Source organism: Trichechus manatus, unplaced genomic scaffold (assembly GCF_000243295.1).
Source record: "Trichechus manatus latirostris isolate Lorelei unplaced genomic scaffold, TriManLat1.0 scaffold00023, whole genome shotgun sequence".
Taxonomy (NCBI): Eukaryota; Metazoa; Chordata; class Mammalia; order Sirenia; family Trichechidae; genus Trichechus; species Trichechus manatus.
Genome location: NW_004443959.1, coordinates 835,922 through 844,346, shown reverse-complemented (window position 1 = coordinate 844,346; position 8,425 = coordinate 835,922).

Sequence of the window (8,425 nt, the reverse complement as noted above, 5' to 3'; positions counted from 1 at the left end):
TAGGGTTTCAGGATTGTTGATTCTCTGTTTGGCTTAGTTTTTCGGATCTTTGTTGTGGAGGGACGGCGTGGTGCTTCTGCCTAGACCGCCATCTTGCCGGAGTCCTCCTCATCCCCATTTTCTTGATAAGAAAACTGAGTCTCAGAGAAGGCTAATAAGAGGCAGAGCTGGGACTAGAAGTAAAGTCTTCTAACCTTAGGTTCTATATGTTTCCAATGCACAAATCTGCTTTAAATAGCATGCTCTGTGGGAGGCCCAAGATACATTTTTATAATGGGAATAGTGGAAAGAGTTCTAACGTGGTTCTTATTCTGCCTGGGATAAAAAGTAATTCAGTAAATGAACATGGGTCAATAGGGAGGCAGCATTTTCTCTTTGGAAAATGTGTGTGTAATTCTGCAATTAGAGGTTCCAGTAAAAGTGGGTGGGCAGCACTGTGGAAATATAAATCACAACCAATACACAAAGATGAACAGCTATAGCTACACAGGCTGGAGGCCAGAGAGGTTCAGGAACTTTATACTTTCAGTTATGACCACCTTGAAAACACTCCCTCCCAGCCCCTCCACATACCTACACACACACTTTGGCCATATATCCCTGTTTGGGAGCCTTTCTTCTAGTTTTCAACCACCCATCTGTCAGTCTGTCATACTATAGTGGCTTGTGTGTTGCTGTGATGCTGGAAGCTATGCCACTGGTATTTCAAATACCAGCAGGGTCACCCATGGTAAACAGGTTCCAGTGGAGCTTACAAACTAAGGAAGACTAGGAATAAAGGCCTGGTGATATATTTCCAAAAGTTAGTCGATGAAAACCGTATGCATCCCGACAGAAAATGGTCCAACTCATTTGCTTTGGACATGTCATCAGGAGGGACCAGTAGCTGGAGAAAGACATCATCTTTAGTGAATTAGAGGCCCACTGATGGTGAAACTCCTAGTGAATTGAATTGACATAATGACCGCATGATGGACTCAGACATGCTGTGATCATGAGGCTGATGTAGAACCGGGCAGTGTTTTATTCTTTTGTACGTAGGGTCGCCATGAGTCAGAGTCGGTTCAACAGCAATCTGTCGCTATCTCTCTCTTCTAGTTTTACTTCTACATTTGTTCCTCCTCCCATCCACCTCAGTGATAATTATCAAAAAAAGAAAAATATGTATTTATGTAAAATCATGCATTTCCCTGATTAAAATCCTCCCTTGGTTTCCCAGATCTACAAGTTCGAATCAAACTCTTACATAGGGCTTATGGATTTGTATAGTTTTGGGAATTGGAGCACAAGACACTGGGAACGTGAGAAAGCAGAATAAGCAAAAGTCGTCTATAAGTGCTGACTCCCCAAAAGCAGATCCTGAGACAAGGATTGAACTCAAGAATTATCCCAATGAGAGGTATTTATTCACCATTACTGCCCCTCATTGGTTAAGGCTCGCTTCTGGGGGTATTAACTTTCCAACCCTTCTATTCTGTTCCTCACACAGCCAGCACATTTCTGGAAGGAGAGAAATCTCTCAGATGGTAGGAATCCTTGGTGTGTAAGGAAATTGTCCACTGAAGCTACTGGCAGCCTTCCAGGGTGGGCCAAAGAGATGTGAGTGGGGCAGTGTGGCGTCTCCTATGAGGACTTTGCATGAGTTTCCTTCTCCAGCCTCACCTTCTGCTCCTGCATATGACACATGACCCCCAGACTTCACAGAGGTGTTACTCCATAAGTAAGAAAAATATGTACATAACACCCACTAATGAAGGTATTTTAATAAGAACAAGTTTATCTGAAAAAGATGGCAATTAAGCTTACTGTAGTGGGTTGGCCAGGTTGTAAATTTTAGACTTTTTTTTTTTTAAACCTAAGGTTCCATACCCTCAATTAATAGGTACAAGAAAACACCAAATGACAATGAGAAAAACTCATAGCAATCAAACACAGAACTCTCTGTGTGGGTGGCTGAGGTTAAGGTTATACTCAGTTCTCTCCCTGGACCTGGGCAGCCAATCTTAGGAAACCGTTCAAGTCTTGTCGGATTCTAAATTACAAAGGAGTGATTCAGATGTGTTCCTTAGACTCCCTTAATAAAGCAGAATATAGGACACAAGCAGGTGAATGGAAATTTAACTTGAGTTTCTGATTACGTGAAGTCTAAAAGCTGTTCCCAAATATGCACAATTTTGTCAGACACCCATATTTTGCACATTCTGGAGCTCTGCCTAGGCTATCCTTCTCATGTTTTCCATCACTATCTCTATGAAGTGTTCTTTGAGTAGTGCATGCAGATTTAATCACTCCCAACATTACATCTTCCTTATACATTAAACATACTTTATTATAATCCCTGAGGTCATTAGAGGCCCTTGGGTGGTGCAAATGATTTATGATCGGCTGTTAAGCTGAAAGTTGGCAGTTCAAACCCACCCAGTGGTGCCACAAAGAAAGGCTTGAGGATCTGCTTCTGTAAAGATTTTAGCCAAGAAAACCCTATGGATCAGTTCTACTCTGTAACACATGGGGTTGCCATGAGTTGGAATCAATTTGATGACAATAGGTTTTTGGTTTTGGTTTTGAGGTCATTAACCACTTTCTGGACCTCCTTTTCTTTATCTGTAAAATGAAGTGTTCACAATAATGAGCTTTGAAGTGTAAAATTTTTGAAACTGTTATAAATTCTAAATATGATTTTAATAGCAAAATGACATAATTTGTAGGTGAATATTCAAGTTTTCCTTTAAAAAAAAAGTCTGTTTCAGGTTGGTTGTAATAAAAATTCCATGATTCAAAAACATTTACTAAATGTCTTTTATGTGCCAGGCCTAGTGGAACACACCTAGAATTTATTATCCTTGCCCTTGAGAAATTTATTATCCTGCTAAGAAGTTGATGTATAAGCCCAGGAAGTAACTAAGAAATAATTCCAGTTACTTGGCAAACCAGCAGGAATTCACACCATGGGGAAGTTCACTATGAGTTGGGGCAATACTTCAAGGATATGAGACTCAAGCTGAGTCCTGGAGGAAGAATAAGATTTGATATTTCTGGTGATAGGAGGAGAACACCCTAAGTTAGTATAGTAAGGAGTACACAAAGCCATAATGGGAGTAGGCAAGGCATGAGATTAAGGCAGATGGAGAGGACAGTGACAAATCTTCCTGGAAAAGCCAATTCATGCTGTAGTAGAATAGGAGATACATTTGAAAAAGTCCATATTGGGGAGAATTTAGTTGCCAGTCAATGGAATTTGACGTTCAGCCAACCCGAACCTTTTTTAAGAAAGAGAGGGATATTAACATATTTGTGTTTGAGGAAGGTTGATGTGGCAGCTGCATGGAGGATGGGTTGGGTGAGGATGGTCATCAGATCAGGAGGAGACAAGAGGGAGGATGACTAATCAGGAGGCTGTCCCACCGAAGCATGCAGGAGAACAAGGCTTGAAGCGGGGAAAGGAGAATGAGATGCACGTTTGATGGGACATTGCATCTGGACAGCAAGAAAGAAGAAGGTTGCAATATGAGGATTGCAAGCTTTAACTCTTGGCCAAATGAATGATGAGGTAGGAGAAACTGACCCAAAGAGGGAAGAACCAGTTAAAGCCACATGACTGAGGTATGTGTGTGTGTGTGTAGGTGGCACAGTGTTTTGATGTGAGAAGAAGAAACTAAAGCAGGAAAAGAGACAGAGGCAGAGGACGGAGTTAAAGCCCATGTCTTTGAACACAGCTTGGTTTCAGACATACTATTTGAACCATTCTTTAACGCACACGGGGGCCCTGACTTCCCAGAGCATCAATAATGCAACATGGAAATTGCAGGTCTGTCCCTGAATAAAGACACCAGGATTAGAAACATAAGCTTTTCAAGAAGCTCTTTCTTTATCACTGTAATTACAAACCCAGCCGGTGTTTGGGCCCTAGCCTTGAATTTAATGCTTGATTTTAGACACGTGACCACACAGTTTCCGTGTGCTTTCTTTTTGGTTGATGACACTGCTTAGTTTTGTACGTACATAAACATGCAGCCATTCACAGCATACACAGAAACACATTTGTAGATGTTTTGCACAGGACTCACTTAAGCTCAGTGGTTCTCAATTTTTTTTTTTTTTCCCAACATCCCAATACTCCTGAGGAGTATAGTACACTTAGATCAATAACAGAGTTAGTTCATGTCACCAAATCTCAGTGTGAGAATGGAGGACATCTATCCTCCCAGTGCGTGAGGCAAAATTTGGGAAAGGAAGAGGCAGAGACCCTCCAGGTGGTGCTGATATAGCCCCCCAGGAGGCAGGCCTGCCACTGGGACTCACAGTCTTCTAGTTCAAGCACAGCCTGACCTGCCTTTCTAATCCTAAACCTAACCTCAACCCTTACACATCCTGTAAGACCCAGTTTATTTATTTATTTATTTTTTCCCCATACAAAAATTTATACATACATTGTTATGTGACTCTAATTGCTCTCCACATACTGTGACAGCACACTTCTTTCCATCCCTGATTCCCCATGTCCATTCAACAAGCTCCTAACCTCTCTGCCTTCCCATCTCACCTCCGGACAGAAGCTGCCCCTTTGGTCTCTTGTATCTACTTGAGCTAAGAGGCACACTCCTCACGAGTATCACTTTATGTCCCACAGTCCAGTCCAATCCCTGTCTGAAGAGTTGGCCTTGGAAATTGTTTTAGTTCTGGGCTGATAGAGAATCCAGGGGCCATACTTTCCGGGGTACCTCCAGTCTCAGCCAGACCATTAAGTCTGGTTAAGACCCAGTTTAGTTTTTTCTTCATTGAGAAATCACCCCTGCCTCTCATAACTGAGATAGTCTCTTCAGTGTGCTATCCTTACCTTCCACACAATATTTGATTGTCTGTTTGAGTGTCTGTTCCCGTATTAGACTGGGAGCTCTTCCAGAGTGGGTAAACCAAAAACAAACCAGCAAACATGCTCCCACAGAGTCAATTCTGACTCATGGCAACCCTGTGGGTTACAGAGTAGAACTGCTCCATAGGGTTTTCTTGGCAGTGATCATTAAGGAAGAAGATTGCCAGGCCTTTCTTCCATGGCATCTCTGGGTGGGTTCGAACCATCAACTTTTTAAGTTAGTAGTCAAGTGTAAACTGTGCCACCAGGGACCTTTGATGGCAGATGCTATGTTTTATTCATCTCTGAAATCCTGCATCTAGTATAATGCTTGACACAAGTTAAAAGCTTGACATATAGTAAAAGTTAACGGATCAAATGAATGAACAGATGAATGAAGTGATTGGATAAAGCAATCTTTCCAGCTCTGGTTTATGATTATATGATACATGAGTTGTTGCATGCTATTGCAGTCATTTTTTATTAATCCATCACATGTTTGAAGCATTTCAAAATTCCTGGCATTCATATTTTTTAGCTTACGTATGCCTCACTGCCATTCTGGGAGGTTAGCAGAAAAGGTATTGCCATTTTTGTTCTATACACAAGAAAACTGAGTGACTTGAGAGTTATGTGATAAGGTCAAGGTCACAAACTAGCAGTCGGACGAGCTGAACTACTGCCAGGTGTTCTGTTCTGACTCAAAGTTTGTTTTTTGTTTTGTTTTTTTTTTCTTTTTTCACCTCAACACCTCAACATCTTTTCAGTTTGCATTCCTTTTCTGCCTTTGGGGATTTGTCAAATATTTCTTCTGTCAGAGCCAAAAGGGGGACTCAGTAATGAATGCCTGATTCCTGCTTCTTCTGACACTGGTAGGAGCCCACTTTACTGAAATCCAAGAGGAGCTCTGTTCTTTTGAAGATGCTCAATGTGTGGCCTCTCATGCCTGCATTTCCAAGTTCTCTTCCGGAGGTCATGCTGACCCAGGGGACTTTGGAGCTCCTTCAGAGCTTGCAGCAAGATTGACTGGCAAGTGCTCTTTGGTAATCATCTCCTTAAAATAGAATTCTAGAATAGACGTTGTTCTATTTTTTTTTTTATTTTTCCCCTTCCTTGTTCCCCTCTTCTGCCTCCTCTCTTCCTCTTCCTCCTCCTTTTTCTTCTTCCTCTTGCCTATTCCTTGAAGCATTTTAAAGCTCCCCATCAATATGGGCAATTAAATTTATTAACTAAGTCATTCCGGTCTTTACCATAATGAAAGCTTTTTTTGCTGTAAAGTTTGCTAAAGACCTTGGCCTGGGTAGGAGAGTAGTCATCTTCCGTTAGTAACCGGCTCTGTGACTTCAGATACATTATGTAATTGTTCAGTTCTCCTGTTGATTCTCTTGCATTTTCAATGATTTATTTAATAATTGCCTCTCCTACTGGATTGTGAACAACTAGAAGGTGGGTGTAGTATTTTGTTCAAACTTGTATTCTCAACACTTAGTACAGTGTGCTGCAAATATTGGTTGGATGGAATGGAGTATTGAATACCAAAGAGAGGATGGGGATCAAGTAACTGCAGAAAGGGGACACCAGGGAGTGCCACTGACCTGCCCAATGCTTCCCCTGATGTTTGAGAAGGAAACCAGCAGTGTCAAAGAGGAGTAGAAGGTGTGGGGTGTGTGTGTGGGGGGCGGGGGGTTGGTACGCATGTGCACAGTCCCATGCACACGTGACATTTGATTAGAACAGAAGACAAAGAGTTGCTGCTGGTAACATGGGAGGGGAAGGAGTCATGAGTGACAAAATCCTAAGACCAGAGCAAGGGTCACTTACTGTTAGGATCTGGCATGAGCAGAACAAATGAGTCAAAATTTCGTAGTCAAATACCCATAACCTTAGCACCACTGTGTGGCAATTGCTGGTAAACAAGAGCTCTCCTAACTCATCAGGTGGCCTTTAAAAAGTTATTCACCCTCCCTGCACTTCAGCTTCTTGATCTGTCAAATGAAGGGGTTGAAACAGATGATGTATAAGGATCACCTGGCTGACTTTCTAAATTTCCAAGAGGGCAGAGGACAATGAAAGTTGTCAATTAGACTTTGGAGGACACAAAAAGTGCACACAGGTTGTTACTATGTCATGCCACTTTCTAGGGAAATTAAAGCATACTAAAATTTGCTTCTTTGGGGAATTACTTCTTATCAGTACACATGACATTGCGGAGAGAGGGGCTATAAACTGAGAGTAAACCAAAAGCTTAGTACATAGGATTGTTGGCCTGGGGACAAAGTACACTCAGAAAATGGAAATCTTGTTTAGAGAAAGGCTGTGAAATGTATATGAAGGTAGGGAATGGGATAGAACATTCACATGTGATAAGTATAATTGGGACCAAGACCTCATGGAAAAGGCAATCCTGCAGAATTATTTAAAAGCATGAGAGATACCACAGATGAATCCTAGGAGAGCACTCAACTCAGGAGGTTGGTAAGGGTACTAGGAGGGTAAGAAAGTAATTTTACCAAGGGGAAGAAGAGAGGGGAGTGTGTTTTATAAAAAATAAGAAAGCTTTACACATCATACTCTTTTTTGGAAATAAGTTTGAACCTCAGATTGATTGTCAAGATACTACAAATAATGACATTTAAAGAGAAAATATTTAGTGTGAAAAGACAAACATTCTCAGCGATCTTTGAAATCCTTATGTATTCTGCTGCTGTCCTAGGAACAATTTTCTTGTGATTTAGTGGATGTCTGTTCACTGACTCTCAAATTTTTTTCCCTTTATTCCAAGGGCTAGCGTGAGACTCTAAAATGTACATCTCCATCCTTACCCAGGGATTTGGGGGCATTTCAACAGCTTGGCTAACTGTGTTTCATCCTCTGCAAGTACTTCTGTTTTGATCATCTTTCCTTCGGGAACAGAGAAAACCCAACAAAAACAAATAGCACACAATTCCTGCAAGCTTTCTGCCTTATGAAAGTATGTAAGAAAATGGAAAAGGCTTTCTCTGAACTTCAAGTTAACTTTTTCATAAAACCTCAAGTTTTGGTTGTTTTTCTTAACCTTCAGAAGCAGGTTCTTCCCTGTCATGATCTGGAGACGTTATAAGTGATAGAGAGGTGGCAGAGAGGTCCATTTGCAGTGAGTTTCCTCACGCTGTTCTGCATCTGGTGCTCTGACAGTGTCTCGGACTCATCCCATCCTTGACTGTGTCTCAACAGGATTTTACTCGGAGTGGTTGCTCTATTTTAAGGGTCATTATTGGACTCGGTCACATCTGAGGACCCATGAAAGAATGATGCAATGCTAAATTCTAGTTCTGCGTCATCTCAAGAGGTGTCTCTTTTGTACATGTAGCCACTTGTCTTATACCGTAAAAGACCAGTAAACTTCAAAGTTAGAATAGGGCTGAGACCAGCCTGTGGCCCAGGCCAGTTACCAGTTGCTGTCTAGTAGATTCTGACTCATGGCGACCCCATGTGTGCAGAGTAGAACTGTTCCCTAGGGTTTCAAGGCTGTGACCTTTCAGAAGCAGTTTGTCAAGCACCTCTGGGTGGGTTTGAACCACAAACTGTTCAGTT